Source organism: Rattus norvegicus, chromosome 1, assembly GCF_036323735.1.
Source record: "Rattus norvegicus strain BN/NHsdMcwi chromosome 1, GRCr8, whole genome shotgun sequence".
Classification (NCBI taxonomy): domain Eukaryota; kingdom Metazoa; phylum Chordata; class Mammalia; order Rodentia; family Muridae; genus Rattus; species Rattus norvegicus.
This window is the reverse complement of record NC_086019.1, coordinates 34,581,406-34,602,134: the sequence shown is the minus strand read 5'-3', so window position 1 is coordinate 34,602,134 and position 20,729 is coordinate 34,581,406. Positions and strand designations below refer to the sequence as shown.

At 44.0% G+C, this 20,729-nt stretch overlaps 1 pseudogene; it reads right to left on the bottom strand.

Moving 5' to 3' along the window:
- Nucleotides 1-11,816: 11,816 nt before the first annotated feature.
- On the bottom strand, nt 11,817-18,904 carry LOC108349730 (40S ribosomal protein S20 pseudogene; annotated as a pseudogene).
- Between the last annotated feature and the right edge of the window lie 1,825 nt (nt 18,905-20,729).

Below are 20,729 nucleotides of genomic sequence, written 5' to 3'. Positions count from 1 at the left end.
ATCCTCCTAAAACTAGAACATAACGGGCAGTGTCTTTACAGAACAGCTAAGATCACAAGTGAATAAGAGGGAAATCAGGCAGTGCCTGTGGATCCCAGGGACTCAGACACATGCACTGGGCAAGCTACTAAGTCAACAGCTTGAGATCAGATCTTCATGCCTCTCACAGAAAAAAACACCATATCCCTGCTGCCCCGAAGGGGATTTTTATACAGTGCTGGATCAAACTGCTGTAATCTGCAACTTCAAATGCAACCTCAACTACTAGGGGCTGTGAAATGGCTCAGCACATAAAAACACTTGCTGCAAGACCTGATGACCAGAGTCTGAGTCCTGGAACTCATGTGGTGGAAGGAGAGAACTGACTCCTGCAAGTTGTCCTCTAGTCTCTCTACACAAGCAACATGAAGTGTGTATGCGCGCGCGTGTGTGTGTGTGTGTGTGTATGTACATGTGTGCACGTGTTGGCAAACACACGCAGACACTCAAGTGCACACACACAAAGGGGGATGAAGTAAATAAAAACAGAACTTTAAAATAGGTCATATAGAGCTGAAAACATGGCAGCATGCTGCTTGGCTCTCTGAAGATCCTGGAACAAAAACCTTTCCCCTTGCTTTCCCAACTCCCACAAGCTTCCTGCAGGACTGGTCCCCCCAACCCCACTCACACTACAGCCTCTGCTTACACTTTCATGTCTCCTCTGACTCTGATTCTTGTCTCTCTGTTACAACAGAAGGTCTTGGTGGTCAGTTGAGTCTGCTTGAGTAACCAGAGCAATCTTGCTAGGCCTTTGATGCAAGTATATCTGTGCAGTCCCTTTCCATGAGAAGGGACATTCTCACAGGATCTGGGAGGAGGAAGTGGATATCTTTAGGTGTCCGTTATCCTGCCTGCTAGAACTCAGAACATCAGAATTCTATTGCCAGTCTTCAGGAAATACAAAAGGCTAAGGAGAGGACTGATTTGCAGTGAGAATATCTTAGGGAGTTGGAACAGTTTGCCAGGAAGAGGCCTTTTAAAATCATATTAGCACATTGCGTCTTGTGATAAACCTCGGCGGTGGAATGTTGGCGTAGCATGTACAGAGCTCTAGGTGGAACACCAGCACATACAGGGGAGAGTCCAAGCAGGGAGCTGGTTTGCTCTTGCACGTCTCAGGGTTATGCATTGCCTTTAGGGAGAAGCCTTTTCCAAGCATCTCTGAACACACAGAGACCTTGGCCTTCATCATTTCGCCAGCTCAGCACATACAGTGACCTCTCTTTCCACCAGAGTTCCAGCCCGACTACTACTGAAACCTCCTCGGGAACAAAGGTCAGGTACAGAAAGTCAAGGGAGTGACAACCTGTGAAAGGAAAGGAATTTTCTGGTTGAAGTAGCGAAGCCCTATGAGAACCCATGAGGTTCTGGTGACAAGGTTGAAGCTAAAACTTCTCAGCTGACTAGCAATTGGTTAAGTGACAGATGAGACATAGGTGCAATCCTTCCAACTGAGCAGAATATTCAAAGTACATTATTTCTCATGACTTGCAGGTTAAGGTTTCATTTGGCTGTAAGCGGAAGCTGTATCATGCTGTTAGCTTGTGGTAAATAAAGCCTACTGTTGACGCCAGGTGTAAGATTCCTCTAAATACCCCACCACCCAGGAGTCTCCCAGAGTGGTTACTGAGCTCAGTATGCACAGCTCTCTTTCAAAGAGAGACTGTTTTATTATTTTATTATTTTATCCACAACATAATCTACTACCCTTCTTGAAAACATTATTACTCAAACATACGTTCACTTAAAAAAAATTAAAGGGACCAACTTTCAGAAATTCATGTTATGCTTCCATCACAGGTAACAATTGTTAGAAAGAGGACCCAGGGAAGGATGGGATCTCAGCAACCAAGCGGAAACCAACAGACCCAAAGCACAGTCTCAGGCTGGCACATGTTTAAGCCCAAGACCTTGTTCCCACCGTGTCAATAAAATGATACTGCGTCCCAGGGAATCCTCTTCCAAATGGCTCAGTATGCAGAGCGTCCTCTGCTTCTACCGTAAGTCATCAGAAAATAAATATCACAAGGGGACATGAAAGGTACTGGAGGGAGGAAAGGGAAGGGGAAGGTGATGTAATTATATTTTAATGTTCAGGAAGCCATAAACCAACTGAGATGAGGTTGGCAGAGGAAGTCTTCAGATCTAAGAAGCCTCCTGAACATGAGTATTCATAAGAGAACAGAATAAACAATGTTCCCCTCCATGTTTCAGAACATCAGAACTGGAGGAACTGTGGTTGTTGCTGTGGTTCGGATGAGGTAAATTCACTGGGGTCTCTGCAGCAGGTTTAAGAGGTGGGGCAGGGCATTAAGAAGTGGGGCTTATGGAGAGAGCTAGACCATCATGAGACTCTCTGTTGGGAAAAGACAAACACCATTCCCCTTCCTGGAGTTAGCTCTCATGAAAGGGAGTTGTGAGTAGACAGACCACCACCTGTGCTGTTCTGCCCTAAATCACTCACCCTCCCATCTGTCTATCTTGTAGTGCAGAGCCCTCAAGCAAGAATGTGACAATTTACATCCAAGCAAACCTTTCATCTTTATAAGTCCGCGGCTTTAGGTGTTTTGTTACAGCAGTGGGCAAATGAACTGATATAGTGAAGAAAGCATATAACCATGGAGCTGTACGTGGAATGTGCAACTGGTCAGCAGTACCACTTCCCATCTCGAACTGCTAGGTTCTGAAACATGTATTTCCAATATGTGGAGGAGAACTGCTGCGTGTGTGGGGATGGGTTGGGATGCAGGAATTAAACAGCTGAGGTAAGGTGTAGGGCACTGACTCAGTAAATTCTTCTGTAAAAGACATGTCCCAGCCAGGAAGATGAGTCATTTTGTTTCTTTCAAAGAAAAAAGACAAAACAAACAAACAAAAAAAAAAACAAAACAACAACAACAAAAAAAAAAACAATAAATGAGCAAACAAAAGGCCCCTCGTGTTAGAAGAGCACCAGACAAGCACTCTCTAGTCTCTATGGCTTCAGCTTCACAACTTCAGTTTAATCTCCCAATTTCTGCATCTGTAAGACAAAGGCATCACCCCTTGACTCCTAGCTATCCCTCTGCCTCTGCTCCTGAGTACTGAGAATCCAGGTTTGACTACCGAAGTCTAACCCACGCTAGCTTATCATCCTAAATTTGTTCAGCTCCTGTCTACACATCTGATTGAGCCACTGGGCTATGTAAGGTGATGGCACACTTCTGGATGCATCTCGTGCCATTTCCATGGGGATACTGTGCCTCTGTCAGCTGTCGATCACGTTCTGTGTCTCAAGAATTTGAAGAGAGACACCAGATAAGAATGCTGGAACTGAAGTTTTATCCCCAAGGAGACATAATAGAAGATACTAATGAGGAAGTCATTTGGATACCCATTTCTTAACTCTTAAGGGTGATTGCAAGCCATTTTTTTTATATATGAAGAATTTGGTAAAATTTAAATAATCCCATTTATTGAGTCAGCTTCATTTCCTGCATTGAACTCTGAGAAATGTCTGTTTCTAGCTAGCAGCTTACAGGAGATACACACAGTACAGTTGGCTGTCACCTTCCAAAAAATTCCCACAGTGCACTGGGAATGGGCATGGGACCAGGTCTCTTGACCTCATATCTCTCTCCCTCATTATTTTACTCAGTATAAGTACTGAACAATTATATCATTTTATAAGAGGAGATGATACAGGCCATTCGAGCCCCAGCATTACTGCCAGTAATTGTGTCTTTAAACACTCAGCAGTACACAGTAGAAGTTTATGTTTTGTTCTACCTCAGAAGAATCGTTCATATTTGGCATGTGAGGAATAATTTGAGGTACTCATTGACTAATGAGTGGTGATAATGCCTATGAAAGCAAATAATAAAAGCTAACATACCTGAGAGCTCCTTATGTCTCCTTTGATAGATGTGCCGAATTTCCATGAGCAGACAGCAGTGGGGCTGTAATCTGACTCACCCTGTATGTGTGGTATTAGACACTATCCCATCTCATGAAGAAGAAGACACCCACACTCAGGTGTACCCCCAACTGTTGCGGCGAGCTGCGGTGAACATGGAATGTTAGTACCAGCCCACTAAGAAATGATTCTTCAAAGGGTCTCATCTGGGTGGGATGAACTTAGTTGCTGTCTGTATGAATCACACTGTAGACAAGGCTGTGTCACACTAATTCATGGGCAGAAACCCACTAGTCCACAACAGATCTGGGCTGTCACTAAGTCATCAGACTAACACCCTCCTGCACTCACACTTGCCAAAGAGCTCTCTCATTTCTCCCTCCACGTAAACACAGTGTAATTTTACTGTCAGTAAGCCAGGAAGCGGGTTCTCATCAGATATTGAGCCTGACAGCACCTTGATTCCAAGTCTCCAGAAAACAAAGTTCTTTTGTTCATTAGTCAGGTCAACTGTGGCATTTTGTTCTAGCACCCAGCCTAAGACACCACAGAAATATTTCCCTACCATGATATTCTTGATCAGCTTTTTCCTTCTTTGTTTGAGTTATTCCCTCCCTCACGGATGCTTCTGTGGAGCCTCTGCAATTGTGTGCACCCAAAACACTGTCTCAGACTCCATCTCTTAGAAATCCAACCTGAGACATTTGATGTTAGGGCTGAGCTCGAAATCAGACTTAAGAGCCAGATTCTGAGGTGGGATCACTCTCAACCTGGTAGAGTTGGATTCTCAGGTGAGATCACTCTCCTCCAGGTCAAGTCAGATTCTGAGGTCGGATTACTCTCAACCTGATAGAGCCAGATTCTAAGGTAGAGTCACTCTCCACCAGGTCCAGTCAGATTTCTAGGTGGAATCACTCTCTACCTGGTTGGCACTAATAAGCTCATTGCTATCAGCAGGTGGAGGAGTCTGCAGCATAGACAAGCACTGAAATGGGTAAAAAGGGTATGGCCATATCTGGTGATCTGAGATTGGAAGCAGGTGTTCATATGAGTTCTTATTTGCATAGTATCCTAGGCACTGAGAAGGAGAGAGATACACTATAATCATGAAGGCTACAGAAATCAGACACTATTGCTGAGTGTCCCCAAACATTGAAAAGAAGGAATGACAAAAAGAAACACTATGTATAAAAATGGGAGGGGCCTCTTGAACTCTTCAATGGCGAAGATACAAACTGAATAGGGCTTGATGGCAAGAGTCACCCAAGGTAGAGTAGATATAAACTCACAGGCACAGACAAATGACTTAACTAATTGATTGGTGAGTATCCCTGAATAAACTTGATGAAGGACTGGAGTCAGAATGTGGGTGAGGGATATGTGCAAGGACTTTGGAGAGATTCTGGCTGAGTGGGATGGGATACTGGGCAGTATCAGCCAAGTCTATAGAAACTCAGTGACAGTGAGAACATGGCTGTGGTGTTTGTGGCACACACCATAGACCACCACCTAGAAATTGACAAACTAGGAAAAGATTGGCACTGTCTCTTAAAATAAGGTCCAACTCAGGGACAGTAGCCTGAGTGGCCTGAGAGGCAGGACACTGTTCTTCAGGGTAGGATAGTATAAGGAAGGTCATGGTCACCATGTGGAGCTGTGTCCCCCAACTTACAGTGGCTAGGTCTGCATGGCAGGGTGAAGATTGGGAGTATCCCCATTCTGCCCATCCACATGATAGCCAAGAGGTTTGTATTTCCTAACCCCACAATTTCTGCCTCTGAAGCCAATCTTAACTGTGAGTCTAGAGGTCCCATGAGGAAAATGGTTGAAGCCATTAGCATGTCACAGAACCAAACCTTCTAAGTCTGAAGCAACATCTATTGCCTGGTTGCTTTGGAGTCATGCCAGGGAGTCAACAGTCAACCCACCAAACAATCGTCCCAGGCTAACAAGGCAAAGTGATCAGGGAGGGCAGTTGGAGTGGGTGCTATAGGAGTGAACACTGTCAGTTAAGATCTCCTGTAGCGGTGTGGATGAAGCTCTTTGTCAACAGTCCTTCAGGTTCCCCAAGAATATGAACACATAATGGGTTGGAGAGCTGCTTCTGTGAGGAACTAGCAGCTGTGAGGATTGCATAGGGAAGATTATAGTAGATTTCAAGGTACCCACCCAGTCTCCCTTTTCTAGATTGACATATACTGGACCAACTGTTAGAGTTGATGGCTGCTTGCACATAGCTGTCCCCTTTCTCTGGTGATTCTGATTCCATATCTGGGGAACTTCCCAACCCCAATCCTCCCTTGTCTCACTTTACACCATTCTTTCTGGATATCCACAGAGTCCTGCCTTAGCAAACCATGTGCACCTAAATCTGTATAACTGAGGAGCTTGACCAATACAACTGGCTGTTTGCTAATCCACACTTAGCATCTTCCTCCAACTAATAACTGCATGTGGTGGAGCACACCTGTAATCCCAGCACTTGAGAGACTGCAGCAAGTAAGTTCAAGGCCAGCAGGGGATGCATAACAAGACCCTTTTTCAAAAACAAAACAGACAGAAAGAAAAAGAAAATGAAGAAAACAACTTTGATTTTGCAGTTGTTTTTACAGTTTAACTAAAGTCTAGTAGAGCTAACATGACTGCCACCGGCAGTCTACAAGAAGGAAGGAGCTGTTTAGAAAGTACACTGTTCTTTCAGAAGACCTGAATCAGGTTCTCAGAACCCATGTTGGAGGCCTCACAACTGCCTATAACTCCAGCTCGAAGGCCAAATGTCCAATCTCTGTGGACATTTGCACTTATATGTGTGTGTCCACACACAGATATACACACAGCATGTGGTTAAAATAATGAAAATTGATATTTTAAAAGGTGTCTGCATGTGCGTGTGAGTGCCTGCATGTAAATGTGTGCATGCAAGTACCTGTGTGTGTCTATGTGTCTTGATGAGTGTGTGAGTATGTGTAGGTGAGGGTCTATATGTGTCCATGTGTCTGGGTGAGGATGAGAATTTCTGTGTGTGTGTGTGTGTGTGTGTGTGTGTGTGTGTGTGTGTGTGTTGCATTGTGAATGAAAGACAATGTTAAAAAACATAGCTAAACTATTTTATAAAAGGTTGATTTTTTGCCTACCCCTAAGATTGAGTCAGTAACAGTTATCCAGGCATCTAACTGTTATTCTAACTCATTCTACACTGTCAATTTCTGAAGTTACATCCAATCGTGCCATGGGTGGGCTTTGAACCATTTTTCTCAAAAGAAATTTTTCTTATATTTCTGTGACAAGATTGTTTTCTTCATGATTCTCAGAGTTCATTATTAAAACCTGGAGAAGAAATTAATTGCTTCAAAATGTAATTTCTCTCCAGTCAATAATCATTGTGACACCTTATCAATGATGTAGTTTTGCTCATGGCATAAGAACTTGGAAATCTTGCCAGAAATTCTACCAGAACTGTCTTCAGTTTATGTATAGACCATGGGATGCAGGTAATAGTTAAGAGAAAATGGCAGCAGAGAACTGGATTCTTAACAGGTAGCAACTTCTCCCTCAGCCTGGCAACCTGAGATCGATGCCTATGCCTGACCCACATGGGGGAGAAGAGAGAGAGAGAGAGAGAGAGAGAGAGAGAGAGAGAGAGAGAGAGAGAGAGAGAGAGAAGACTTCTAAAAGTTGTCCCCTTACATACATATGTCATACATAATCCATGGCATACACATGACCACTCATACATGTATACTCAAATAAGTTAAATTGTGGTATTTTTTAAAGGACCACTTAGAACCCTATAGCCAATACCTGTATGTGCCAGCCTCTGCCCTATACAGTCTTGCATTCCTCTGAGATCAAAATCACAACTAGAAGGCCATGGCCAGATGGAGAATTGAAACTCCAAGTTATAAAAATGATGTAGATCTGGAGAAAACCTCTTAGGAAGGGGAAACCAGGAAATGGAGCAAGGTTCTAAATTCTCTAAGGAGCGGCACCTTCTAAAGGTTCCACAGTCTCCCCAAATAGCAACACCAACTGAGGACAGCATGTTCAAATATATATAGCTCTGGGGAACATTTACTGTACAAACCACATCGAGGTTATAAAGGTGGAGAAGAAGACAAAGAGAACAAACGGCATGAACTCTACATTCTTCCCATCCAAACTGCGGTCATACCTACTCAAGTCAGCCCAGTCATGAGAACCGCCTACCAAGGTCCACCATTAGTCTTCTCCACCAAGGTTAGAGAGAGGGTGTCATGTGACATTGAAGTTTCTGGTCAAGGTCTCTGCCAACCACTTTTTGATGTATGTGGACCCCAAGGACAATAGCTAACATAATTGAAGTCTGTATGATATTTTCCAGAGAGTTTATCATCTGGCTATGAAAGGAGGAAATCTGTTTCTGTAATATGTGAGCTATTGTTATTCTTCATGACATTATAAAATTTTAAATATACAAAAAATATAAAACAGGGAACAACTGTTTATGTATTACCCTGTGATGTGACATTAAAATGTTGAAGGTTATCGACATTATTAGGCCTTCAGGACCTCAATACATGTTACACTAGGTTTTATGACTGCTCTCTGCCCGTTTGCAAAAATAACAACTTCTCTGAAACACTCATCAAACATTCCTTTCATTCGTCTTGTCATGCTTTCTCGTACATAAATAACAGAGGGAATTTGTGTGGTGTTACAGTTACAGTGTGGTAAGTTATTCTGTATGTTTTCTACAACGTTTCCTAGAATGTTTGAGGCTTCATGTCAGAGTCTCTGACAACCACTTCTAATACAATAAAAAATAACTTTGCATTTAATAATACCACCTAAGAACACCTAAATGGTTTATTTGCTTCCTTTGCTCCATAAGAACTCAATCACGTGGGCAAACCCAGGCTTTACTGACACTCCTCCTACTGATGGAAACTGGACCTTTTTGGAGTCAAAGAAATTTCATAGTATAATGAGTGTTTTCTAGCACTTTTTATCCTGCTGGTGTGTACTACTGACAAAAACCCTCTGTGTGTCTGTCAAATAATGCACACATGTATGAAAACACACCTATATGCATTTTTATACATGCACCTCACTTTTATTCATGATTGAGCTCACAGGTTAAAGGTCCTATATCTATGGCCTGTGTGAGGCTGGGGTCACCTTCCCTGACCTGTGTTCTCTTCATTTGACTGATTCCAACTCACACAGACTCAAAAGGAGTTGAAATGTCTTCCTGCTCTGCCAGCTTTTGGATCAGGACAAGATGCTCACCATGAGAAGACTTAGTATCGGCAGTAAACCTTCAGTATTTTGTACCTGGGGCTGTTTTCAGAATTAGTCGTGGTGTGCAGAGTCTGTTTCCTCTCTATCAGTGTTGATAATTGTCATTCAAACCCAGCCACTGTTGCCCACTTTTCTCTGATATTGGTTTTTTTTTTTTAACAGAGTAGTCCCATTTACCTTTGTGTCTTTGTTCCTCAGAGTGGACAGGTCTGACTTTGGCCTGATTTTAATCTAAGATTGGTAAATATTCAAGTCTTTTACAGAGTAAGACTTTATGTATCTGTGCATCTTCTTGAGGGCATTCGTTGCATATTTCATTAATCTCTTGACTTGTTTTTATTTCTTCCTTTATTGCTCTCTAACTCTGCTTCGTGGGTTTGCTTTCACTCTTTTGAATTCAACACTTGGCTCATTAACTTGCCATCTAAGTCTTACTGGCTGATTAGTGAGTGTCTCCCCAGAGGCTTGTAAGTTGAAGTTTGGTCCCAGATGGTGGCACAACTGAGATGTAGCTGGATCATGAGGTACTAAGGTTTCCTATGGAAATTTCTTTAAATGAATCTGAAGGGGCTCAGTTGTGATCTGATTCCAAATATCTTCAGTTGTGTTATGATTTTTCTTTTTCTTTTTCTTTCTTTTTTTTTTCTCTTTTTTGCCATATGAGGCACACAAAACCACTTTAAATTGGTTTCCAAGGCATGGCTAAATTTTCTCGAGTATTATTTATTCATAATGCGTTACTACATTAATGAGAGCCACAGAATCGACTTCATATATTTAGATGGCTTTTTAGTCTAGAAAATGATGATTAAAAATAATCACATTAATCTTCACAGACCTTGAACTACAGATCACACAGGAGTTTTCTAGCAGGTCAATGGAACTTTAACAAAAACACCTCTGTCAGATGAAAGTCAAGACCAGCCATAGGAGCAAGCCCCTGAAAACATTCAAGAGAGCGGCATCCTATAGACTTTGTTACAGTCTTCCTTAGAGTTCTTTCTTTAGTAATACAAAAAAAGAACTATCATATCCAAATTGCCATTTTTTAATAAGAACTTAATGAGAGGAAAACCCAGGAACATCTCTAGTGAATGACGCAATAATGCTGGTATAGTTGCTGTGCTGTTGAAGGTTGTTATTACAGTCCCCATCCTGGGGCACTGTTACTAAAGTCCCCAAGATGAGACAGTGTTGTTACTCCAGTCCCCATGCTGAGACAGTGTTGTTACTCCAGTCCCCATGCTGAGACAGTGTTGTTACTCCAGTCCCCATGCTGAGACAGTGTTGTTACTCCAGTCCCCATGCTGAGACAGTGTTGTTACTCCAGTCACCATGCTGAGACAGTGTTGTTACTCCAGTCACCATGCTGAGACAGTGTTGTTACTCCAGTCACCATGCTGAGACAGTGTTGTTACTCCAGTCACCATGCTGAGACAGTGTTGTTACTCCAGTCACCATGCTGAGACAGTGTTGTTACTCCAGTCACCATGCTGAGACAGTGTTGTTATTACAGTCACCATGCTGAGGCAGTGTTTTTGCTCCAGTCACCATGCTGAGGCAGTGTTGTTGCTCCAGTCCCCATGCTGAGACAGTGTTGTTACTCCAGTCACCATGCTGAGGCAGTGTTGTTGCTCCAGTCCCCATGCTGAGACAGTGTTGTTACTCCAGTCACCATGCTGAGACAGTGTTGTTGCTCCAGTCCCCATGCTGAGGCAGTGTTGTTACTCCAGTCCCCATGCTGAGACAGTGTTGTTACTCCAGTCCCCATGCTGAGACAGTGTTGTTACTCCAGTCACCATGCTGAGACAATGTTGTTGCTCCAGTCACCATGCTGAGACAGTGTTGTTATTACAGTCACCATGCTGAGGCAGTGTTTTTGCTCCAGTCACCATGCTGAGGCAGTCTTGGTACAGTCACCCAGGTAATGTAAGCCTTTAGAACCAATTCATCTTATATATACCAATGCATGCCTTTGATCATAGGCCCACTTCCTCTTTTCACCTCAGCTTCCCATCACCAGTCATCTGCTCTCGATAACTGAATTACTTTATTTCTTATTCGTTCCCTTTTATGACCTTCATGTAATTCTGGACCTGGCTTGTTTTACCTAGAACATATTCAAGTTCTTTTGCATAGCCTTGCAAGTAGAAGATATATTTGCTTTTTCTTTAAAGCTTAATAAATATTCCAATCTACTTTTTCTATACATTCAATTACCTGTTGGTAATTATTATCAAACCCCAGCTCTCATGAACAAGGCTGAAATGAGCAGGGCAGTAGAAGGAACTTCTTAGTTCTTTGGGATGTAGATGACTGCAGAAATGGGCCTGTTAGACCATGGATGTTTCCTCTTTGGGGTTTAGGGGCCTCCAATTAAGGCCAGCATTACTTTACCATCTGGTAACACTGGGTAACAACTCTGTTCCTCTATATACTCACCAACACTTACCATCCTTAATGCTATACAACATTCATATAGCAGTTATAGCTGACACATATAGATGAAATGTTTCCATGTTTGTAAGGCAAAGAATTGATATGGTTAAAGATTCAATATGATTTTTTTTAATTAAGTCAATTTATTGTAACAGTTGACTTAGGCATCTGCAATGGTCACTTCAACTTCCACTCCTGGCTCAATACTGATCGAAGTAATGTTGTTAACAATCTCAGAAGGACTGCGCAAATCATTGAGTTGCTTGTGAATCCTCATTTGGAAATGATCCCATGTCTTAGAACCTTCACCACATCATCATCGAATGATTCTTAGTGCCTTGGTACCTATGTGCCCTGGTCCTTTCACTTTCTGACTCTTTTCCTTTGCACCTCTGATAAAGTCTTCGCAAACCTTCTCCAGTGACTTCCCATTGCCACTAGTGTGATTTGAATTTGGTAAATCTCCACTTTGGGCTCCAAGGGTGTCTTTCTGGTATCTTTAAATGCTATGACTGAGGCGCAGCTTCCTGACCAACTTGGCCGACTTGTTCCTCAGCATGAGCGAACAGCAGTGATTCAGGACAGAGCAGACTGAACAGAGCTCAGCGGTATGCACTTCAGAAAGGTCAATGTGATTCTTATCAAACAGTGTTATCAATTTTCTGACTCATACTAGATAGATGGAAAAGTAGGAAGGTATATATAGGAAAACACAGGGAAACACATGATAGAGGAGATAATGGATGCAAAACAAACAAACAAAACCACCAATAACCAAAGCCAAGATAGGAAGAAGTGGGGCAAGATTCCCCTCCCCCACAGCCATCAGGAAGAAACAATCCTACTGCTGCCTGGATATTACTCTTCTTCTTCCATAGTTCCAGGAAAGAAATATTATCTGAAGCCACTGTGGTCATTGTTTGAGGATCACTAAGAACCCAACACACCCTCCTCATTCATACTGTACCTTGTAACACCTTGTCAGAGAGAGCATTGACACTGGGAGGCCCCCTACTTTCTCTACCATCCTCCAGAGTGATACCAAATGTCTGACATATCCTGGGGGCTAGAAAATACACATGGATGCTCCCTTCACTGACCTGGGCTCTGTTACAGCCTGCCTCACATTCACAGACCTTGGACAACAACATGGCTGCTGCTGTTTCCATGCACTGACTTTGTGCCTGACACTTGCAGGCAGCAAGTACTGCACTGAGTCCAACTCTTGAGAAAGAGAAGCGATGGGCTGAATGCTTGGACCAGAGTCCTTTAGTGACCTGGTGGGTCTGAGTCATAGTGACCCAGCTTTGGAACATGTGGCTTCCTTTACTCCAATTTGAAGTGACAGAATTAGTAAGTTGTGAGTGTCAGCACACTCACTGGTACGTTAACCTGCCACTTTGTTTTAGCTGAGCTAAAGCCAGCTAAATAGGACAAGGAGGCTCAATGCTGTGTTAGCAGGAGCCAGAGAGGAATGAGTACACCAGGATTGGGGCTGACCTCTCTTGACAACTGACTATAAATCTGCTATATCTACAGCAATCTCTGACAGTCCCCTGAATGGGCAAGTAGTATCCCTGACTACACAAAACTTCCCCAGCCCTTGTCCACGCTCTTACATCCCAGAGCCCTGCCATCCAGTCTCCTGATGACTCTCCCTCATGCAGCTGTACACTCCTCAGCAGCTGTCCCTGGCTGTCAGAGGTCAGAGTCTCTCCTGTCTGTGCACAAAGCTCAGGACGACTAATGGAATCCATTGCTATAAGATCAATACCTTCTTCAGTGTTTGCCCATCATTTGTACTGAGGCAGGCACTAAGACAAAGCATTAGCCAATATTTTTTATTGGATGGCAGCCAGAGTAGTAGAAAGCAGGTTTTAATTTCCCCTCTTTATGAGTTTCCAAGGAGACCAGTTCGGATAACAAAGGATGTGCTCCGTCAAGGACGTGCCCTCCACCTCTCTGTTCTGTTTGCTCCTACAGTCCTACTCACATGCAGTTTGTTGTCAAACATGCCTTGGTGATAGAGCTTTAGCTACTCACTATCTGGATGCCCTGGGCTCCATGCAGTTCCTTGGCATCTCCAACCACGGCTCTGAGGGACCAGAGTAGGAAGGCAGGAAGGTGTTTATCCCCTGCAGCCACGATTTTCTCCATGCACTGCCAGTATGGTGGCAGACAGCAGCTATCTTTGCTAACTCTTCTATACAGAGTCCCAGAGTACAGTGTTTTCTAGTCTCCTGTGCATCAGTGAGGACCAGCACTGACTGTGGACAGGAAGAATTGGCAAGCAGCTCCTGTGCCAGACCGTGTGGCTATGTGATGGCTTCCCAGAGCTGGCACTATGGAAACTGCAAGGCCCACAGACTATGCTAGCACTGTGACCTGATCATCTCCACACCTGGACATCCAGGTCTTAGAGCTGACTGACCCCCCATCCTGCCCCTTTAAGCAAGCATTCTCAAGACACAGCACTCCACATGGCCTCTAGGCTGGCCTCAGCATTTCTCAGTGTCTCATGGATGTAAATACAGGGCTATCCCTCTCTCCTCATAGGAGGATGCTTTGAGAAAGTTAGCTTTCTGTTCACATCACTCAGCCATACAGGGTCTGGCCATGCCACTGAATCCTCCAAGCATAGTTTTCTGCCCATTGTCAGCATTTGCTTTGCTTGAACCAGACTTTCCATAACAACAGTCCTATTCAAATGGGGAGCAGCAAAGAGAAGGTCCTACTGCTGCCTCAGTAGGACCAACAGTGTCTTTGCTAGGGTGACAGTTGACACAGCCTTTTGCCCACACCTGACTTGGAAGTAGAGAACAGGACCCCAACACCAGTTAAAGAGGTTACATTTCTCCACACTTTCCTGTTTTTCCATCCTGCCAACCATAGCTGTTTCCAGCCCTCCTACTTCTTATTTCTTACTTCACCTGTCTTCAGTCAAAAAGCTCAAACCCCAGGCTGGAAACATGATTTAGATGCTAAATGTTTGATCTTCCAGGGTTTTGCTCCTGTATTCATGTCAGGAGATTCACAACTGTCTGCACCTCCAGCTGTAGAGGGCCACAATAACATTCGCCACCACTAGATGGCGCTGGCTTCCACTGCGCCCCACGTGGAAGGCCAGGATAGCCTCCGCCATTACAAGATGGCGCCAGCCTTCGCCGTGCCAGCCGGCCCCCTTTCAGGAAGTTAACTGTGCGCATGTGCAAGAGTGCCTTCGTGCCAGGTCTTTGCCCACTCCAGGACGTGCCTTATGAGATCATGGGTAAACAACCAATCAGGAGTGGATGCGCCGCACTAGGGGTTTATAAGCGCGCCATGTTGGCGCAGCGGGCGCTTCTCTTTAAGATTAAAATACAGTTTGGTCATAGCAAGGATTTCTAAATGTCCGCGTGCTTCTTGCCGGCGGAAAGTTGCGCGCGGGACATCCAGCTCCTAGGAATCTGGCCCCTGTGGATGCCAGCACACATGTACACATGTACAACACACTGATACAATTATGTGTGCACCTTCCCAAGTCAACTCTTGAACATCTAATGTGCCTCAGGGAGTGGCCATCCTAGTGGCCATTGGACAATGTGCAGCCTCTCTACCCTTCCCACTGCCTACTCACTCCTCTTGATTCACATCTAACACATGTCCTTGGACAATGGCCTCAAATTTCTCTATTGTACTCTTTGTAGCTCCCCAGCTAAGTATGGCTGTGTCATCAGAACCCCTATAATGTCACCACTACAAAGCACCATCCCACTTGTCCTGTCTGCCCTATCTCTATCCCCAACTCATGACCAGCCATTAACATTCTCAAATAAGTTTTTATGGCAACGGTTTGTACAGTAACCTGTAGTTGAAGGGCCTCAAGTGTCAGATGACTCTGATAAACCCTACAGCATGGCCTCCCACCCCAACCTAAGTCATAGCATGTAGATATTCTTCTTACGATCAGTAGAGACCATAGCTATCTTCCTTTCCCATGAGCAGTGAAGGAAACTTCCAGTGACCTTTGTGTATGGTGACCCCAGATTGCTGCAGCAGAATGAGGAGGGTCATAGTGGGGCCTTTAACTCTTTCTAATCAGATGTGATTAGTAAGGGCAAAGGCCACAGACACACAAGTGCATGAAAGTGGGCAGTTACAAAACACACCTCATCTCTGAGCTCAAAATGAGCCATTTCTTCCTTTCTTCTGGCTCTATTTCTCTTCACCATTGTCTCATAGGAGCCTCCTTTTCCCCACATCCCTCAAAGCTTCTCTTCCACAGGCAAGGCTCAGCTTCTGTGAAGGCTGCCAAGCCTTCAGCTTAGCACTCATCAGCCAATATAGCTGCAAGTACATTCTATTTTCCTGGGCCTTCAATCTTCAAATATTAGACCTTATCTAAAGCCAAGGACACGTGTAAACCTACATTATCTTCATAGCTGAAACTATTTGGCAATTCTGGACAATGTTTTCACATGGCACTAATTGGCTGGGGCCAGTGGTGTGAGACTGAGGACTCTGTCTCCCTTCCATCTGCTGAGAGTGTGTAGTTTATTATTATGCTTGAACTGCCTGACTTATATAGGAGTCTCATTTGTGAAAATCTTTACCCCACAACATTTAAAAGCAGGCCAGTAGAAGGCAGCCCACTTATTGGGCAGAACCATGATGAATAGGATTAATACTTCTTATATAAAGAAGTCAGAGAGGATACTCCCCCCTTTCCTCCTGAAGGAGAATGAGAGTCAGCCATCAGTATCCTTTAAGAACCCAATCAGGTGATCTTGTGTGTTGCATTCCCTGACCTATGAGAAAAAACAAACTGCCATCTCCAAGCTTCCCTGTTCAGATGGAGACAAGAACTGAACAGTCACTGGTTCACACAGGACAGGGAAGCTAGTAGCACAGGCCTTTAGGAGTCTGTTTTTACAGTTCTGAGGGACAGGTTGGGTACAAGGGTCTAGGGGTCCTTGTGACTCTAACTGTTACAGATCATGGTCCAGGAGTATAAGGGATCCTCCTTAGATTGCTAGGCAACTCTCTGCCTTTCTCTGTTTCTGTCTCTCTGCCTCTCCTCCCCTCCTACTCCTGAGTGTAGCATACAATATTATCCTTAATGATTTAATACATGTTGAATTTTTATATGACTTGTAAAAGTGGATAGGAAATGTACTCATTTTATAGCTAAGAGCTATAAATAATAGCTGACCATTTACATCTCAGTGATAACACTAAATGGTTAGAGTATGATATTTAGGAGCTAAGTGTTTGGGGGGTAGGAAGAGCAATTTCTTACACACTTTAGTAAGGTTAAACACCAGAGAGAAGAGGTTCCCTTACAAGAGCTAAAACAAACCAACAAACCTACTTTCTACCACACACCTGGTGGGATGGCAAGTGACACTGGGGTGGTGGCAGGTCACACATGCATGGACTCTCTACATGGTCAATACCATTTGGCCCACATCACCATGAAGATACAGATGCTAACTTTATCTCCCAGCTACATGCAAGTGAGTAGAAGCCTCACAGGGTTAAGTAATCTGTGCTATCACAAACAAGAAAAAACAGAGACAAAGCTACTGTTCTAAAGCCTGGACTGAGGACACTGTACTTCCTTTCAGCTCAGGGTTGTGGAGAGAGACGGGCACTCTCTGCGCTCAAACACTTGCCTACCTGGCACTACTCAGTCTGTGTGCTAGCCAGGGTCTTTTGACAAGAACGATACAGGCAGGAATCATCAGCCTAGCAGGGGGCAAAGCCATAGGGAGAAAAGTCACCTAAGATTACAAGACAAGTCTTCCCCAAGCTGTACCTACTGTCCAACTGATGGAATACTCATGCTTTGCTCTTCACAGGTGAGGACCCCGTCGCAATAACTGCCCCTGCCCTTGTAGGCTGTGGAAAGTAGGTACTAAACAGATGGCTCTCATTGCCTGTCCTCAGCATTATTGAGTTTTCCATACAGCACCCAAGATGGGACCAATGGTCATGACATGCCACCTGGATGTGCCTTGGCTGGTCCTCATGTTCTAGTCACAACCTACGTCCCTCTAAAATGACTATTCCATGTCGGAGGCTGGCCCATGAGCTTGCCTCCTGTCCTGCCCTCAGTGAAGCAGCCCTTCCATCTTTAGGTCTTCGAAATATGTGTTAAGGGATGATGTCACTTGCAACTGAAGGTGTTGCTTCAGTACATGACTCAAAGCACAACGGTGGGACATTTAGGGGACACAGTACATGACTTAAAGCACAGCACAGGGAAATTTAGAGGACACAGTTAGCTGCCCAGGACACTGTCTGGGTCTTTGCACACAGTATTCACATCAGGATATGCAAGAGAATGTGATAGAAATGTAATGAGCACAGGTACAGCATGATGACCTATTTATCCCTTGGTGACAATCCAGTGAAATAGGTGCTTGGAAATTTCCATTTAGCCAGTAGCAAGTCCTGTCCTTGCTAATATGACTCAAGGTTGGCAGGAGTGTGGTGTTCAGAACCCGTCAGAGTGACTAGCAGGACACAAAGTTTGAAGATGAAAGGGTCTCAGATTATGGAGCCCTGTGTGGATGTGGGACTGCACTTGCTAACTCTGTGGTCTACTCTCCCGTGTCTGAATATGTGGCTTCAGTAATGTCATGAATGCCCTCACCATCTTCACATTCTCTCTTTACCAAGTAGCTTAGGCAAAACAGAAGAATCATGACCAAGGTTCCACAAAGTCATTTTAGATGTGTGTCTTTTCCTTTCCAGAGTCTCTTCTACCAATTGCAACAAGCTAGGCTGCATAGCTTCCCAGGGGAGACCAGGTGGAGGTATCAGAACTGGTCTATAAGAAGTTAACCCTTTGTGGAAAACTAGACTCTCCCTCAAGGTTCCTTGCTCCCAGATTTTCTCAGTCTCTAGGATGTGAATGTCCATCATAGACCTCAACCTCTACACTGTTTGATCACAGATCCACAAATATAGGTCAGTCATGCACATAGCACTCGGTAGAAGAGTAGTTTCATAGTACCACAGTCCATCAGTAGCGGGGGTTCTTCAATGCTCTGCAGTCACCCTCATCTCTACAGATCATCTGAGGATGGATGATATTTAGTCATTTTTCAAAGACACAATCTGAAACGATCCAGTAAAGGCAGTGCCTGCAGAAGCATGGTGGGAGCTGCTACTGCCATCAGACTTGAAAGTCTGAGACTAACGAGCAGACTTGTCTGTGATGTAGATGCCATTGGTCTTCTTGGGAAAAGGCACAAGACACATGCCACATTTGTTAAACCCTTTACTGAGGTTCAATCATCAAACGACATCAGAGGCTCAGTAGACTTAACTGATTCCACAGAAAGACACATCTTATAATTTATCCTTTTTAAATTCCCATGCATGTACCAAAGCCTCTGTGGATAGTGGTGGAACACTGTAATCATCTACTTGCCATGGGCCAGAATCACAGGCACATGCCACCACAGCCAGCTCTGTCTTTATCCTACCTAAATTTAGTTTCTATTTGATTCCTTGTATCTGGACTTTCGTAGTTACCTCCTGATGGTCTCTATCCTTTTGGTCCAGCTTGTGTTTGTCTGTTCATGAAAGTATTCACCTCAACACCCTTTTCCGCAGGGGCAGCTCCTGCTAGATACTCATGGACAGCATCGTTCGCATTCTAACAGTGCGCTATTCCCTAAGGAGCTGCATGGTGGAACCAATTACTCCTGTTGTTTCTTTTCATTATCCCTTTATTCATTTGTCTAGTGCTTATTATGAGGCAGGCTCTGGGTTAAGTGACGGCCATCTGCTACTTCATCATGTCATAAACCTCCCAGAAACTCCGAGCTGGAAACCAATGCTCTGCTTCTCAGATGAGAATGCAGTTGAAGTAGGAGATCTACAGTAGGTCGCATGCTCTCCGTCCTTGGCTATAGTCCTAAAGACATGTGTTACCACATGCTCCAATGCATCAACAGATCTGCAGCTCCTGTGCCTAGGCTGGGGTTCAGTAGACCCCAGGTTAGCTGCAGACAATCTGGGATCAGCTCAAACTGTGATCAGAACAGCAATTTTACTGTACCCATTAGATCACCAAGTGGGGATTTTTGTCTTTTTAATTCTAACTCCCCTCAAGGTCTTACATTTTATCATTAAAGAACTGTCAGGCAGCAGATGATGTGAGGTCTGCAGCTTCACATCTCCCTTGTTAGTCAGGTGTGTACCAAAGGAAAAAACCCTAGACCGTGGTCTCAGTCAACACTGAGAATTGTTACACAATGCCAAGGGCAGAGATTAGGAACAGCCAAGAATACTGAGATGGAATGCTCAGGCCACTGACAGGATGTTGACTTTTAAGCAAAAGACTTCAATACTGATTATATTGCCAGTGGGTGTTTTTATTATTATTTTAGACACCAAAGAGGCAGTGGATAAAAAGACATCAATGTTAGATCCTAGCCAAAATACACGCAGCATATCTTAACAAATACATGTCATCAAATTGTATATGAAGCTGTTATTTTTCCATGTGATCCAGCGTATGATCACAGAAGCCTAGCCATGTTTCCCTCCTAGGCTTGAGACCCGAGTTCTACCTTGACCCAAGTGTTTCTTCCTGCTGCTCATGGAGACCATTCTTGGGTAAATGATGGATGCCTCACTCCAGTGATGCAAACGGGAGTCAACCTAGACTCTTTGAGGAACTAACTCTCAAGTAGATGAGGGAAGATTTCCTGGTGCCTAGTACATAGAAATATAACATGAGTTACCCAAAGCCTCCAAGTTACAAAGGGCTGAAGAAGAGTTTCTATAAATGTTTTTATGTGTGTTGACCAACACAGTAGGTTTGAAACAGGCAGGTGAGAAGATATGGGAGAAGATTTGAGACAAAAAGAAAGAACAGGTCAAAACTCAAACATGGACAATCACATGAACTACTTTACCTGACCGGAGCAAAGAGGCAGAGACAGGAGAGCAGCCGACACACGAACCAGCACCCAAGGTCATGAGATCTGCAATGTGTTAGCAAACAGTGAAAAATGAGACTTTAAACCAGAAAGCAACAAGCATGAATCTGATGGGGTAGGGTAATAAGGAATGC